The sequence below is a fragment of the Mustela nigripes genome, unplaced genomic scaffold, assembly GCF_022355385.1.
Source record: "Mustela nigripes isolate SB6536 unplaced genomic scaffold, MUSNIG.SB6536 HiC_scaffold_75, whole genome shotgun sequence".
In the NCBI taxonomy this organism is placed as follows: domain Eukaryota; kingdom Metazoa; phylum Chordata; class Mammalia; order Carnivora; family Mustelidae; genus Mustela; species Mustela nigripes.
This window is the reverse complement of record NW_026739490.1, coordinates 2,752,532-2,770,185: the sequence shown is the minus strand read 5'-3', so window position 1 is coordinate 2,770,185 and position 17,654 is coordinate 2,752,532. Positions and strand designations below refer to the sequence as shown.

The window sequence follows — 17,654 nt, the reverse complement described above, 5'->3', positions numbered from 1 at the left end:
TTTAATACCATACCAAATAAAAGCCTGGGGGCTGCTCCTACACCAGTTTACTTGATTGTGGACAGAGGCCAAAATTCTGGTGCAGGATTGGCATGCATAATTTTGGCACCCAGCTACCACCAAGACAGTAGTGACAAAGTAAAATACTGTCCTGTTGTGGAATGCAAAGTTTACACACCAACACTTCCTCTTCTTTCAAACAAGCCAAAAAAATCATCATCATCATCATCCCAACTTGGACTGGGGAGGTCTTCCAGATATAAACAAAACAAGAGTCAGATGAAAAAATCTAGCCATTTTCATGTACATGAGCTGATAGTAAATGTAATTCAACCAACTCAATTTGTTTTATATATAACTTCCATTTTGTGCTTTTTGAAGATAAATATCAAACAGGATTCTCATCTGAGATTTTGAGTAGCATCTAACTGTATTTTAGCACTTTTTTTTTAAAGAATTAAGCAATCAGTAAAGTGTGACATTGTAATTTACATTCAAGAAATATTTCAGAGTTCACACTACCTGCTGAAATAAATTCTACTTTATTTTTGTGGTCAGAGAAACTATCCCAACACATGACCTTACTGGTTTACCAGCTTGAGGAACAAACGGGGTATTTAAGCAAACCAAGGTACAGGAACATTTAGTTTAGAGCTAAATTGAGAGCACAGATATTTTTAGCTAAAATGTGTTTTTCTGGCCAAAAAGAACATCTCTGTCTTCCTTCAAATTTTTTCAAAGAAAAAAGCCATTTCCAAGTCTTGCTTTTTCCTAGACTCCAGCAGCTTTGGTTCTCATAACTGGCTGGCTATAAGGAATATATGAAATGCCTACGTTTTCCTGAGTTAATTTCTGGTCATCCTTTTGGAGGATCGTTATGACCCCACTATTCTGACCTCAGTATACTTGAGCCAGTATTTTAAACAAATGTATGCAAAAATGAATGGATTTTCATAAAGAAAGCATTTCTGGAGATTTCACTATTCCTGGTTCAACTTTCTAAGCAATGCTGTAAAAGTTTTCCAAATGTTTTCCATTTCACTTGGTCTTGATATTACTTCATGTATAGTTCATATACTTTCCCTGGTTAGGTTACATACAAGGATTTGATTCATCAACCTACTTTTTGTAGGTATCAGATTTTACTCAGTCACTATGAGATTTCTTTTGTGGTCATTATTTTTCTCAACAGAACTTTCCTAAGTCTTATTTTGTCCAGAATACTGGTTCTCCCTAGTTCTTAAGTCCAGAACAGATTAGGCTGTGTGCAGTTTTACCTGTATGCTTTATCCTGAATTATTTGTATCCAGACCATCAGGAGTTGAAAAAAGGACTGTATTTACTTGTATTTACTTCTTAACTAAGTCACAACTGTCAAAAATGTAGCAAGAGGGAGAACATGAAGAGGTAGAGGAAAGGGTAGTTACGCGGCATGAATAGGGAGCGTCAGAGAACACCATGAAGAAAACATCAAGTCTAAACATCCTGCTTGGTTCCTCTCTTTTTCTATGTCGGCACTACACGGACTTCACAGCTGCCTCAAAATGAAAGAATTCTCTACAAAAAATTCATGACTGAATTCATGAACGACTTCCTTTATAACCGGGCAGTGGGGCGAGAGGGGACTGATGAAGCCCCTAACTGATCGAGGCTTTCCCCCAGCAGTCACCAAGGCTATCTGCAGAGCCTTGGGCCAAGTGCAGTTTGGGAGAGAAGATGCAGATTTCCCAAAATTGCATGGAGAGCAAAGATGTCTATGGCTGGGACCTCTCCTTAGGATAAGAAGGGACTTCGGGTTTTTTTGTTTTTTTTTTTTTTTTTTTAAGAATAACTGAATTATACAAGCATGCCTTCAACTATGTGGTTAGGCAATTTCAGAAAATAAGCAGTTGCCAAAACACTATGAATTACGCATGGACAGAGCGAGTAGGGGTAGGCGAGGGGCCAGCTGCGGGCCAGGGGTGCACGAACCACTTCAGTGGCAATTTTTGTTTCTTCGTTCCCGAAGTTCGCGTACTCGTGGCGGTCGTACGCTCTCTGCATTCTGGCACAGGGAGAATCCCGCACTTGACAAATCTTTCGGAGGGGAACTAAGCATCAGGCAGCCCAACGGGATCGTGGCAGCAAACAATAAAAGTGGAAACAGGTAGAGACTGCCCACCGACGGACCGGCTCGAACGTCCAGGCCGCTGTTTCCCGGCGGGGGGGGGGGGGGGGGGGGGCCGTGCCCCCGGGGGCCGGGGCACGCTGCCCACCCCTCGCCCCGCTGCGTCCCCGGCCCGGCCGCCCTGACAGCTCGGCCGCCACGTGAGCTGTCGCCGCGGCCTCCGCACCGAGCGCCGGACCAGGCCTGGCGGCCCGCCTCACCTGCCGGGTCCGCGGGTCCGCGCCGTCGTCGTCGTCGCCGCCGCCGCGCTCGAGAGCGAGGGCCGCGGGCCGAGAAGCCGGGCACCCGCCGTCAGCGCCTCGCCAGCGCTCCCCCAGGCAGCCCGCGGCGGCGCCGAGCGGCAGGAAGCGGCTCCGCTCAAACCGGTTTCAGCTGCTCCAGACCAAACCGCCAGGCCACCCCGCGGGGCGGGGTCGGAGGGGAGAGAGGGCGGGGCCTGACGTCACGCCGGCGCCTCCCGGCCAATCGGCGGCCGCGCGCAGGGGGCGGGCCCGCGCGTTCCTGGAAAGGGCTAGCGTCGGCGACCGGGGGCGGTAGGGCATCCCCGGGGTCTCCCCCGCCCGTGAGTGTTTTCCGCAGACCCGGAGCCCGGCTAGATGTAGCGCCAACACCCGGACTGGGGTATTAGACGCATTCCTTGGTCCCCAAAGCCGCCTTAGGACGACCAAACGTGGAGGCCCCAGCTGCAGTTTTGAATCACATGTTTTGCCGTTCAAAAGTGAGGGAAGATAGCAGGCTTAGTGTTTTCTGGGAACTTACTTTCGTTACAAAACAGCAAGCACATTTGGACCAAATCTTTTAAGTCGAAAACGAAAATTGAGTGACGTAAGATGTTGGAGCGTTTATACTTTTGCTACGCAGACTCTTACAACGCGGGCAGCACCACCTGGGAGCTGTCAAAATTGCACTCCTAGGACCTTTTCAGACCTGCCTAACCTAATTTGCATTTAACAGGACGCCCGCATTGTTTGTATGCAAACTGAAGTTTGAAGGAACTTTTCCGAAAGCAAGACAGACCCTCACAGACCCTCTCTGCAAATGTACTTTATGATTTTGTGAAAAATCAACCATACCAAAAAAAAATTTTTTTCTCTCTTTTGAAGGTCCCAGAAAATTAATCAGCATTTACCACTTACCTAACTTCAAGTGTTACCTTCCCAGCGTCAAAGTTAACGTCTGGTTAACCTCTAATATAAAATTACGTTATCAATATTTCATTTAAGTGAGATCCCGAAAATTAAAGAGCCACCTTTTTAGTGGGTGTCAAAGAACTCTTGCAGTAAGAGATAGCTCCCAATTGCGAATTGGTTGAAATGGGCCTACTAAAAAAAGCATTTGTATTAGATAAACACTAGATTTAGAAAGAGTTTCTAGTTTTATAAATCAAAGCACTCACAACCACTCACGACTCACAGCTTGATATTTCAGCTTGGATGAGATCCCACAGCATTTCTGACACTGTCACCCATTCAGTTACTAAATAATTATTAAGTGTATGCTTTGTGCCAGGCATAGGATGCAATGGTTTTTTGATGGCACTCCTTTTAATCCCAAATTTCTTTTTTTTTTTTTTTTAAAGATTTTATTTATTTACTTGAGAGAGAGACAGTGAGAGAGAGCATGAATGAGGAGAAGGTCAGAGAGAGAAGCGGACTCCCCATGGAGCTGGGAGTCCGACGCGGGACTCGATCCCGGGACTCCAGGATCATGACCTGAGCCGAAGGCAGTCGTCCAACCAACTGAGCCACCCAGGCGTCCCATAATCCCAAATTTCTTAAAGAATTAAAATTTCCTCCTAATTATGTACCATTATCTGCTCAAGCCTGCTGTTGTACATTTCCTAATAGCTTGGAGTTTCATTTCACTATTGTTAGTCATACTTCAGTGATGGATTTCTTCCCTGCCAGTTTGCTTCCCTTAAATATTTATAATAGATCTTTATTTTCCTGTGATCACCACTTAGTCAAGCCATTATTTGTCTGATGTTCATAGTTCAAGTTGATGGACCAAATCCATGTTCTTTCCTTAAATCCTATTGAAATTATAGAAGAATTATACATATTTGAGAGATGTCATCAGTGGGTTGGAAGCTGAGGAACTTCTTCAAGATTTAAAATGAACCAGTAGCATTAGATGATAGGAAGAATAATGAGAACAGAGAAACATGGACCCATACAGGGGAAGAAGATACTCCGGGAAATGCCATTTTACAAAACTTTGCTTAGAAACTCTTTAATAGTGCAACATGCAGATAAGTGGCTGCCTTCAGCTCAGGTCACGATTCTGGAGTCCCAGAATCCAGTCCCACATCAGGCTCCACACTCAGCAGGGAGTCTGCTTCTTCTTCTGATCCTCCTTCCTCATGCTCTCTCTCTCTCTCTTAAATAAATAAAATTTTCAAAAAAATTAGTGCAACATATTTAGATTACAACTTATATGAGATATTGAGATACTGAAATAGAATATAGAGAATATATTCTTTCCTCCTGTCACTTCTGTGGAATGTTACAATTTTTCAAAAACATGGTTAATGAGGTTAATTAACTCGTAATTTCCAGAGGGGCTCCATATGTATTGAATTTTACAAAAGATTAACATCTTATTTGATTACATAATGAAATAGGTTATCTCATTTGCCTAAAATCAACACGGCATGATCTCACTTTATACCTTAATTTTTTTGAAGGTGGTAATGTCCCCAGCTAGACTTCAAGATCTGATCTATACAGCCTACCTGCTTGTACTTGTTTTCGTCTTATATTTTCCCTTAAGTTCTTCCTTCCAGCTTTCCTCTCAACTCAGGCAAATGAAAACCTGAAACCACGCCTTAGGTGATAGCAACCGCCTTAACAAGTCTTCCCTGGCCCAGAACACTCAGACCCTTTGAGCTAAATCCCAACTTTACCCTGTGCAGAGGTACCATGGAGTGATCGATGGAATGACCTACCATTACTTTTACCTCATTATAATATTAAAATGTCTGGCCAAGGAGGAGCCTCAGCCCCATTTACAGGACATAACAATGTGCCTATAGGCATGTTTCTTTAAGGCCCATATTCTACCTTACGCCTGACCCTATACATGCTGACAAGGCGTCCCTATCTAAATATTCATCCTAACCCTAAACATAAGGTACCCATTCACCCATTCTTAGGGAGTCATGACTTTGGAAGGTGTCCTATATCATCTCCTTATTTGCTGCAAATGAAGTTTTTTTTTTTCTTTGTGCAACAACTCACGTGGTGTAGTTTCTGTGGGTCACCAAGAAACAAACTAACACAAGCTTGGTTACAATAATGATATCGATGGAAAAGCTCCATATTTCGAGGCCAGACCTAGACTTGAATTCTGCCCCTCCCCATCTCTGACATTTTGAGTATAAATAATCGTTTTTCATAATGGGGACATCTTCAATTTGATTTTGACTACAGTAAGTTTTCATCTATAAATAAGGTATCTGTGGGTCCCATTGTGGGTCACTAACCATCCCCACAGAGGTGTTAGCTCAAGTTTTCATATTTAGAGTAATAGGATACTATCTGTAAATGACCAATACATTGGTAAAACCCGATATGATGAAACAGTCTCTGAAGAAAAATGACCACGTGTAACATAAACATAATTACAACTCTGGAAGGCATCTGTCTTATGGGCTCTAGGAATGAAGACGTTGTAAAACTAAGAAGTACGAGTTACATCAGAAAATACTGAACTGAGCCATTTTGTTTTTAGCCTTTTCCACTTATTATTTTTTGTCTTTCCAAATGCCTCTCAGTCTCATACATTCTGCATTAAAATGGACTCCCCAAGGGAATTCCCATTACGGCTCAAATTGTCCAACAGCGACTGGCTACCATTTTATTATTTTAGTGAAACTATTGATGACTGTCCACAGAATGAGCTGTTGTCCTCTGGGCATATCCTTACTTTGAACAAAAGGACTCTAACAGCACCACTACCACACAGCGGCCTCAAAATCCCAGCTGCTCCCTCCTGGCTGGCAGAGCGCCAGGGAGCTGGGAGTGAAGTCAGGAAGGCAGAGGTTCTTGGCAATAGTGGTGCATTTATTATGTGAATGATTTAGATGGGGGAGATTAGAGGCAATGATTCTGCTCTCTGTTGTACTCCCAACTTGTTGGCTTACGCCGTACCATTGTTATTTTTCCTATAAAACAAAAATGAGAGTGAGAACTAACACTTGATTGCCTTAATCTGTTATGTCTCTACTTTGTTCTCCTATCATTAGGCTCTCAAGGGCAAGGACTCTGTATTATTGATCTGCACATCCCAGCACAGTGCTTGGCACAGAGCAGGTATAAACATGCTTATAGAAATTACTGAAAATTTCAGGAAAAAGTATGAAGCAAGTGTGTCAATTCCAGATGTGAACATTTAATACTAAGCAATGTTGTGTCTACCCACTGGGGAAGCAGGGACTCATGCTATGGGTTCTGTGGTATGGCTTCCCCTTGCACTCACATCACTTCATCTTAGGAGAGTACTGCTCTGGCTATCAACACTGACATTGAGTTAGATGACATTCTAACCTGCAGTCATGGATGTGTGGCTCACATATCAGTGTTGTTGTTTTAAATTTAGTTGTGAATACACACCCTCATCCAGCATAGACCCCGCCACTCCCTGTTACTCATCCATTGTACTAATCATACATTTCACATGTCCTTCCTGGCCCAGATAGGCCTCTGAGTTTGGATTCCAAGGCAACAGAACAAACTGATTATCCTAGTCCAGCCAGGCTAAAGAGAACCTTGTCTTCTTTTCATGAAAATAAGTGTATGCTGTGGCTACGCTCCTTATTGCATTTCCTCCTGAAAAAGCAATTGTAAGTCCCAACCCAAGGGGCACGGAGAGAGGGTGAGAATCATCCAAATCACTTGGGATTCATCCACCTTATGCAATCAATTAATGTGACTATACATAAAAATGCTAAGCCCTCAAAAATTAAAATAATCAAAATATTTTCCTAAAGAAGAGGAAAAAGACACCAAGGACCTATGAAAGTGATGGCAGTTAGAATTTGGGGGCCATCTTTTTTTTCTGAATATCTAACTACTAAGCTGGGTTTTTAAAATCTGATTAAGAGGGGCACCTGCATGGCTCAGCAGGTTAAGCCTCTGCCTTCAGCTCAGGTCATAATCTCAGAGTCCTGGGATAGAGCCCTGTATCAGGCTCTCTATTCAGGAGGAAGCCTGCTTCCCCCTCTCTCTGCCTGCCTCTCTGCCTACTTGTGATCTCTCTCTCTCTCTCTGTCAAATAACTAAATAAAATCTTATAAAAAATTTTAAAAATCTGATTAAGTGGCCTTCCTTTATTTAATACAGACATCATATCTATGATTCATGGTTAGAGGACTAAATTCTAGCATGTGTAGTCAACCAAAGTCCATCAGAAATGGAAATCATCTCCCTGATGATTTTCTTACCCAGCTAACAGCAGAAATGAGCATTGATAAATTCAACTATTTGGCTTTAGAGATGTTTACTTTACTGAGTCTGAGGAAAGAAGACAGATATTATAGTTTATTATAGAAAAATTCTATAAAAAAAATGGCCTCTGAGCCTGAGAAAGCTTGTCATTAAAATCAGTGGTTATTTCCTTAGGTTTCAGGTCAGGGCCCAGAGAAGCCACTGCAGAGTCACCAAGTCACCATTCAAATCGTAGAATTATGGTCAAAGCAGCACCCATTGTGTGAGGCAAACAATCTGAATTGTTCTGTAGATAAAAACTCATTTTGGAAATTTTAAGGAACTCAAAGACCTAAGAATCCTGCAATAGCCAAAAATCTCTTTTTGTCCCCAAAATAGTGCTGACTTCACTGTGTGCTAAACTCAGCCAAACCAAAATTCCCTCCAGGATATCTATTCATCTATTTAAATATTGTTGGCATATGTTGTCTGGGTTGTATAGGCCAAGTTGTGTCAGAAACTGTATTATTAGGAATCTATGGTTTTAGAAGTCTTCCCCTTTGCTTGCACAAAGTAATTCTCCAATTATATGACCTAAATGCAAGATGGTGATGGTGATGATGATGATGATGATAAGGAGGAGGTGGAAGGAAAGGAGGAGAAAGAGGACAAGGAGAGGAAGAAGAATTCTTAGAAGAAAATGGCTAAGAAGGAGAAAGGGAGGAGGTCAGAAGATTTATTCTCCATAGTCTGCTTCTCGGAATTAGATTCCACCACCTCCCCCAATTTATCCCTTCTCTTTTTAGTACCCCAATGGCTCTCCACCATTAGATAGTTTTTCTTTAGCTAGTTCCCACTACCTCTCCAGTTTTGTTTCTGACCCAAGCCACTTCTTTCATTCCCAGTCATTCTAAAGGATTCAGGGCCTCCTCAATCTAGATCTTTGGCATTCAAGGTTCAATGTGTGGTTTTTGAGCCAGCGGCACGGACATTCCTTGGGAGCCTATTAGAAATGCTGAATCTCGGGCCTTACCCCAGACGTGCCAATTCAAAATTTCCATTTTAACAAGGACTCTAAGGATTCGTATGAACAGAAAATTTGAGAAGATCCCTTAAAAAACCCTTCTTCACTGGCCACCCACCAACCTACCCACTTGAACCAAGGTGAAAATTATCTCCAAGAAGCAATCAAGTGATCTGGTGCTCATCCTGGAAGCATTTCTTTGTAACCACCCTCCTCCCTTCTTCTTAGTTCTTCCATTATGGATGTGCCAAAACTTTCTGTGGGTAAATCTGCCTAAGTAAATGTCCCTCACAACCCGACTGAACTCTATGGAAGGTATTAGTTTCTGGTTTTCAATCTTTTCTGCCCTCCCCCACAGAGACTGTAACCTCCTTGAAGTCAAAAACCTTATTTTATTTTTATTTTGAAGTCCCAGTGCCAAGAACAATGCCTAGAAGATGGCCTTGATGAATTCTGTTGCCTGAGGAAGTGAAAGATTGACTTTTAGAGCCCATCCTATCTTATAATTAGACTCAGCCACTTAAAGGATCATCTAATCTTTAGTAGAGTTTTAAGGGATTTCAGAATCACAAATCTTGAATCTCACATGACTATTTAAATTTGGCACAGGGTTGAGCACTAAACTCTTCTCCATCCTGTTTTCCCCGTACCAATTAGCTCCTGATCCTGTTTCCAGTACAAGAGATGCCCTGAGCCAAAATGAAGCGATCTGTCACCCTACTATGCTACTGTATTGCCACAACAGGCTTACACTGTGTGCGGTGCGTTGGTCTTTGAGGTTTGAGGCCAAATACAACTCTCTTCCTCCCAGGCCTCAGGAGAGTCCCATTTGACTCTGGGTCCAAAGACTTCTCCTAGCAGCCCATGGAGCAGTACACCCAGTCTCTAGTTCTGTGGCCTTCAACCACTTCAGTTTCCAAGAATCCTTAAAAAGGAGGCAATCACGGAAGTCATCTGTTTCTGTGATAAGGGTTTATAGTACCCATTGCTGGAAGGATGTGAGGAAATGAGTGCTCTGGCATGTTAATCCTTATTGAATTCATTGATAACACTTTTTTTTTTTGGAGACTATGTGGATCACAGCTATGAAAAATTTAAGCGTGCATCGTTTTCAACCCAGGAATTGCACGTCTAGAAATGTATATTTACAGAAATACTAATTCAGGCACATAAAGATATACAAAGAATATTCATGTAGCATAGTTTGAAATTGCCTAAAACAAACACCCTCCCAAACACAAAAAACCAGAAACAAAAACCAAAAGTGAACAGTAAAGCAAGGTAAACATCTGGCAATGGGAAGGGTGACAATGGATACTTAAGTGATGCTTATTTATTTGCACATGAAAGACACAGCCACTGAAAGGATCTGATTACTCCTCATGCACCCACTTAGAAAGACGTTCACAGTCTATTTTTAAGTTTAAAAAAAAAATTGTAGCGTGCATATGATGCCACTTTTTAAAAAAGTATATGTTGATAGACAGATAGGTGGGTAGATACACTTATAGCAATGGATGTTGCTATCATACTTTTTAAAAGGCTGAAGAAATGCACAAAAAGGCAGTAGGGCTATAATATTGTGGCTTTTTTGCATTTTTCTCAGTTTTTCAAAGATTCGATGTGAATAAGTGTTAATTTTTTAAAAAAAATATTTTATTTATTTATTTGACAGAGATCACAAGCAGGCAGAGAGGCAGGCAGAGAGAGAGGAGGAAGCAGCCTCCCCTCTGAGCAGAGAGCCTGACACGGGGCTCGATCCCAGCACCCCAGGATCACAACCTGAGCGAAAGGCAGACATTTTAACCCACTGAGCCACCCAGGCACCCCTGTAAGTGTTAATTTTTTTATTGTGCCTGAGAACAATAGGAAAGATTTTTCATATATAAGCACTCTAAACTACAAGCCCATCTTCTAAATACTGAATTATGGTAACAAAGGAAACAAAAATAAAACGAGAATATAAAATTTGGGGAACAAAAGAAAAGTATCACTTCTTGTTTCCACTGAAAATCCTCAGTCAAATCAGGCAGAGAAATGCCATCTACCAAAAATAGCACATCCTTGGCATGCAAACCGCAAGCGCCCCTCCTCTGTCCACAGTAAGCATTATGCACACATAGCCCTGCTGTACCCCTCAGAGGAGAGGCCCTGCTCTCCTTTGCAACAGAGCATACAACATAGGGAACACTTACCAATGACTGGGCTTGGAAGAAACACATTAGCTTTCCCTAATAATAATTTGTCTGACTTTGTTTTCTCCCCATCTCTCTTGCAACATTCATGGGGGGTATAATTTTTAGCCACTATGTGTTTCCATGGGTGTCCTGACTCTGGGCCTTGGTAGCATCTCCTTTCTTAGGACTCACAATCCAGAAAAAAAACATCATAGCACACTCGAATTGACAATGACATTATTATTCCTCTAATTTATTTTAAAAAGTCATTTGCATACATCGGTATGCAACCTAAGCTCCCATCATGATTCAAACAAAATTGCACTCAACCATTGCTCAAATACTTCATCACTGGTAAAGTATTTCATATGCTCAGTCTGCCCTATCCAACTCATGGTTCTGCAGAACCAGAATTTTGTACCAAGGTTGTTCGCAGCTAATGTTTTTTTTTTAATTTTTAAAGATTTTATTTATTTATTTGACAGACAGAGATCACAAGCAGGCAGAGAGGGAGGAGGAAGCAGACTCCCCGCTGAACAGAGAGCCCAATGCGGGGCTCGATCCCAGGACCCTGGGATCATGACCTGAGCTGAAGGCAGAGGCTTTAACCCACTGAGCCACCCAGGCGCCCCCGCAGTTAATATTTTAAATTAAATTTTAAATTTTCTTCTTTTTTGCCGATTGGTACTTTCTAATGTTCTACAATGAATATTTATTGCATTTGAAATAGGGAAGAACTGCATACCAGACAATGTGCTAAGAATTTTACATGCATTATTTTATTAAACCGTCCCAACCATCTTGGGATACTCATATTAGACCACTTTTCAGCAAAGGAAACAAAGGCCCTTGAGTTGAAATAACTTGCTGAGTTCAGCTCCGCTACCTGGCTTTATATGAACGCCTCATTCTTTTAGGCACTCAATTTTATGGCCTATAAACCTAAGATATCTTCAACCTCATCAAGTGTAAAGATGAAAAAGAATGTCGAATGTGAAGGAGTTCTTATGTGCAACACTCAGTCCAAAGAACACATCATTTTAAAATTTCTCTACAGGTGTCAAGTTTAAGTATTAAAATAAATTCCTAAGCAATAGCAGGGAGGAGCTAGCTCGTGAGTGGGTTGTGCACACCTTTTCCCGTCTTCAAGTTCACTGTCTTTAAGGTTGGCAACTTGAAATGAGCCACGGTGGGAGTCGGAAACCAGCACGCACTGCGGATCAGAGCTTTTCCCTCCCAAGAGTTGGTTGTTGGATATTTACTAGCAAGCCACAACGCCTAGATTGAAAGATAATGGATTTACTGGTTTGGCTCAAATTCAGGTTTTATTTATGTATTTAGGGAGAATGATTCATCACTTGGCTCTGCATGTCATGAGGTCTATTTTCCCAGTGCAATGTGAAGGAATTTCAAGAATGGAAAAAAGCCCCAGAAAAAGATTTTTCCTATTTCAGCTGTTTCAATCTGATTAGAGAAACAATACACCACATACAGTATCTTTGGATGTTGATGTGGGCTTTTTTTTTTTTTTCTTCTGACTCTCTATCCTGCTTGTTGTTGCCATAAAGGGCCCAGATTAATATTTTTATGAATAGCCTCCCCCCTTTTTTTGTGGCATACTTGTGCCTTGGAATAAGCAAGCTCATTAATCAGACCATATTTCTGGGCGCCTGGGTGGCTCAGTGGGTTAAGCCGCTGCCTTCGGCTCAGGTCATGATCTCAGGGTCCTGGGATTGAGTCCCGCATCGGGCTCTCTGCTCAGCAGGGAGCCTGCTTCCTCCTCTCTCTCTGTCTGCCTCTCTGCCTGCTTGTCATCTCTCTCTGTCAAATAAATAAATAAATAAATAAAATCTTTAAAAAAAATAAAAATCAGACCATATTTCTTCTCCCATGGACCCATATCTTGCAAGAATGCCTGCCACGGAGAAATTAAGATAGTTTATCAAAATAAGACAGTATTGGTCAACACTATTTTAACGGTTGGTATTCAAACCTAGAAAGCTTCCCTCTCCTCCATGATAAAAGTTCAAGAGCTTCTCAGTATGGCTGCAGAAGTGAGAAATTTTGGGGTTCATTGCCCTCTCCTGAAAGCAAAGTTGCAAGCCAACAAAGACAGAGAGTTAGAGTCCTACTTCCTTGTCTGTGTCTTCAAGCCACTGGCCACACTCCCTGGCCTTTCTCCAAGTGGGTCCTACACTGCCAGCCTTCCTATATTAGACATGTAGGTCAGACGGCCCCACTCACAGTTACTCAGGCTGGGAAGCAAAGCTGACCTCTAACCGGACCAGGGTTAGACAGCCAAGCAGCTTCGCTCAGCGACTTTAGCTGGGACACTGTGATAATTTCCTAGGACTCCTGTAACCAAGGACCACAATGTCAGTGGCTAAAAACATCCGAGACTTACTGTCATAGTTCTAAACACCAGAAGAGCAAAATCAAGTTCCAAGGACCATGCTGTCTCTGAAGGCCCTAGGAGAATCTAGTCTATGTTTTCCTCTTCTGGTGTTGTAGCAATCCTCAACATTCCTCGACTTGTAGCTGGATTGCTCACTCCAGTCTCTGCCTCAATCCTCACATAGCATTCTCCCTGTCTGTCTGTCTTGGAGACATCTTCCCTCTGTGTGTGTCTGTTTCTGTGTTTCTTCTCTTTCTCTGAGGACACCAGTTACATTGGATTCATGCCAACCTTCATGACCTCATCCTAACCTGATTATGTCTGCAAAGACCCTTATTTCCAAGTAAGGTCACATTCACAGGGATGGGGGTTGGGTTTGAACTTGTCTTTGGTGGGTCACAGTTCCTCCCATAACAGACACTGAGAAGGAAGTTCTCTGTAAGTGCTATGTATTTAGGCCAGTAGGTTGTAAATAATCAGGGCAAGTCCAAGATGAGTCAACAGGGGAAGGCAATAGGAAGAGGAAATGACAAGCAGAGTAGATGTACAGAGGGAAGCAGAAAGAAGAGTCTATGAAAGATGGATGGTGTGATCTCCATGCTTCCTTGCCATGAAAACATTCATTTTTTTTATTTTCGTTCACTTCAGAGACTCTTTGGATACTGAAAAACCATTAGAACTCTACGCAGAAGAGTGATTTCCCCAAAGTCAGTGTGGACAAGTAATGATTCCTTGGAGCCATGTGCACTAGCCAGAAGAGAAATGAGAAATACAGAGGAAATGCCATAAATTCCCCCATGAAGCCAAATTTATCACATAAAAAGAGATCCTGTAATAAATACTATCTGTGTTACTTGTTAAAGGTTAAAATAGTCATTAAAACTGAAATGAGGGGTGCCTGGGTGGCTTAGTGGGTTAAGCCTCTGCCTTTGGCTCAAGTCATGATCTCAGGGTCCTGGGATGAAGCCCCGCATCGGGCTCTCTGCTTGGCAGGGAGTCTGCTTCTCCCTCTCTCTCTGCCTACCTGTGATCTCTGCCTGGCAGATGGGTGAATAAAATCTTTAAAAATTAATAATAATAATAACATGTGTTCTTGGGCTGGATCCTGCTTCAGTAAAAAGTTCCTATACAAGACATTTGGGGGCAATTGATGAAACTGGAATATGGACTACATTAGGGAATAGTATTCTACCAACGTTAAATTTCTGTGATTTCATAAAAGAATATTGTTTTTAAGAAATATACTCTGAAGTATTACGAGTAGAGAAACAGGACTAAGTGTTGGTTCCCAGGGGTTGGGGGATGTGGGAAACTGTGAGGTATTAGTCAAAGGGAGCAAACTCCCAATTATAAGGTCTAATGCACATGGGGACCTAATGTACAGCAGGGTGATTAAAGCCAACAACACTGTATCTTGTACTTGAAAGTGGCTAAGAGAGTAGATCTTACCAAAGAAATGATATTTTTGCATGGAATAGAGGTGTGAGAGCCAATGCTATTTTGACGATCATTTTGCAGTATAGAAATGTATCAAATCAACAAGTTGTACACCTTAAATGTACACAAGGTTGTATGTCAGTTATCTCAATAAAGCTGGGGGAAGAAAAACCAACTCCACACAAACTCAAACCCAAAAGGTGGTTAGCTCTTGTCAGTTCTCCCCATGATATGTAAAAAAAAATTACACAAAAAAATGATTGGAAAGATAGCTTAAAATCTGGCTATTTGTTCTCAAGGATGATGGAATATCTAAGCAGGCATAGAGGAAAAACCAAACAAAATCCTAATTAACTCTAAGATTGGAATTCATGGACAAGGCAAGATTTTAATACTGCAAACTTTGAATTTCTTTTTTCTTGTTAAGCAATCAGTATAAATAATCTCCAAAATCTAAAACTCAAATCATGAGCCTAAGAAAATAAGATATGATCCTTACCGACCCTACATTAAAAAAAGGGTGGGGTGGGGGTAAGGGATAAAATAGATACAGCCTTCTGAGCTAATAATTCATGAGTGTGTGTACATATATGTACAAAGAGACAGAGAGCTAGCAAATATTGTCAAATGTTAAAAATGATGAATCTGGGGGGCACCTGGCTGGCTCAGTCAGTAGGGCATCTGGCTCTTAATCTTGGGGTTGTAAGTTCAAGCGCCATGTTGGGGGTAGGGTAGAGCTTACTTTACAAAAAAAAAAAAAAAAAAGGCGAATCTGGATAAAGGATATACAGAATGTCCTTGCATTATTTTTGCAATTTTCTTGAAGTGTGAAATTCTTTCAAAATAAAACAGTAACAAAAGAAAAGGGGCAGAATCTTGATGCCTTGCCTCCTGTTCAGCAACTTCAGTAAGTGATGAGATCTCAGTGACTGACCGCAGGCTAGCAGAGGAGGGAGGCAAAACTCACACCTTTCCACATCCATCCACATCCACCTGTGTCTCCCCTCCTGGCTCTGCTCCAACTCAGTGGAGAGACCCATCACCACCACCTTTCGATACTCCTCTTTCAGCTCCTTTATAGATTCATGCTCCTTGTGGTTGGAATTATTTGGCTTTGCGAATACACATAAAAATGCATGAGTTGAAGATCTCTATTTCCCTGGCATATGTTCTAGAGGGGGAGAGAGGAGAAAAAGCAGAGAGGGAGGGAGGAAGGAAGAGAGAGAGAGAGAGAAAGAGACTAAGAAGTAGGAGGAGGAGGAAGAAAGAGAACAGAGGAGAAATGGATGGAAGGAAGTGGGAGAGAGGTTGTCCTGGGTCTTTTGGATAATTCAGGAAAATCAAATACAATAATGGGATACCCTAGAATCTAGGACCTAAATCATGGCCTCTCAAAGTCCAACTTAACCCTTGAATCACCAAGGATGTTGTTAAAGTGCAGATTCTAATTCATTATTAAAGTGCAGCTTCTAATTCAGCGGGTCTGGGGCCTGAAATTCTGAATTTCTAACAAAGGAGGAGGGTGGGGAGGGGGTGGCTGATGCTATCAACCTCTTTGAGCAAGAAAGTACTCTGAGTTGCAAGACTTTGAGTAGAGAGTCTTACCGCAGTCTAGCCACAGCGGAATACGTCTTGCTGTAGGCCTTTCGTGTCTGTGATTCGTCTCTCACCTGATGTTCTTGGGTTATGTCATGTATTTTCAGGAGCTCCAGATGGCGGACCACCATCTAGACCTCAAGGTGATGCCAATATGAGTCATCAAAACACGATATGGACACCTACAATCAGAGGGTTGCCTCTTGAACGAAAGCACTCATCACTCACTGCACGTGACCTGATACTGTGATCCCGAGTTTAAATTGCCTCCCCTGTAAAGGCTGCTTTTAGGCAGCAGGCTTGAACAATGGAGACCTGAGTAAGGTAGACGTTTCCACAGGGACCAGCAGACCGAATACAACAGGCCCATTAGACGGCCCACCTCAAAACATCCACATGTCCTGGTTGAACAATGGGGTACTTACAACTGGGCACAGGTACCCAAAAAGGAAACTTCCATACTTCCCATACCTCCTCTCGTTCCCCCTAAAAACAGCTCCCTTCCTCCCACCCCTTACTGCTTTCTGGGCTCTTCTTGGATGTCCTGCCCCACCTCCACTCCCTTGTAGTGTATTCAGTAAACTTGTATCTTACCTCCTTTGTCGTGCTTTAGGCGAATCCTTTCACTGCTGCATCATAGGCCTCCTCTACCAGACTAGCTCGGTTCCACACCCGCCGCCTCCGGCAGACACCAGCTAATAATTTACACCCTGCCCTTGTGTGGTTGCTTTTACATAATGACTCATGAAAGCAAACCAAAAGCGCGGAAAATATTTGCATAGAAGGTAAATAACGAACATCAAGACTATATCCAATATCCTTGGCTCCAATTTCATTTACCTTTTCCAACAACACATTTGCCAAGAACTTTGATAAATCCCTGAACTTCTTCGGCTATTTCCACAGCCAGTAAGCAGTGGCAATATATTTACAACCCATGAGGGATGTTGTGAAAACGTTTGGGTTTGGTGATCTCTCTAAAAAAAAAAAAAAACAACAAAAAACAAAAAACAGAGATAAACTCTACAAATTTCCCAAGTCAAGTAGAAGTTAGGCTGAGCTAAAGGATACCATGTCCCTTTCACCTACAGAGATCTTTCTTTGGGGCTTAAAAATTCTATATGACTTGGTTATTTGGGAAAAATGTCCTTCCTCGAAGAGTATCCTTGCTCAAAGGATAGCAATTTGTATTAAATGTGAATCATAGCTTAGAATGTAAACAATTGCAATATGACGTACTAAAAATACTATCAGGGGACACCTGGGTGGCTCAGTTGGTTAAGCATCTGCCTTCAGCTCAGGTCATGATCTCAGGGTCCTGGGATTGAGTCCCTCATTGGGCTCCTTGCTCAGCAGGGAGCCTGCTTCTCCCTCTGTCTGCCACTCTTCTTGCTTGTGCATGCTTTCTTTCTCTCTCTGACAAACAGATAAA

At 42.2% G+C, this 17,654-nt stretch overlaps 1 protein-coding gene across 3 annotated transcripts in view; it reads right to left on the bottom strand.

Annotated features, from left to right (window-relative positions):
• The window catches only part of LOC132008096 (glycerophosphocholine phosphodiesterase GPCPD1), a 68,343-nt gene extending 51,461 nt beyond the window's left edge, over positions 1-16,882 (bottom strand). For 2 of the 3 annotated variants that reach the window (XM_059386478.1, XM_059386480.1), the window contains exon 1: positions 2,368-2,566. The gene's annotated coding sequence lies outside the window, so the exon portion shown is untranslated. Of the gene's footprint in view, positions 1-2,367; positions 2,567-16,816 lie in introns of those variants that run through there. The other variant, XM_059386479.1, reaches the window with a different exon arrangement.
• Between the last annotated feature and the right edge of the window lie 772 nt (positions 16,883-17,654).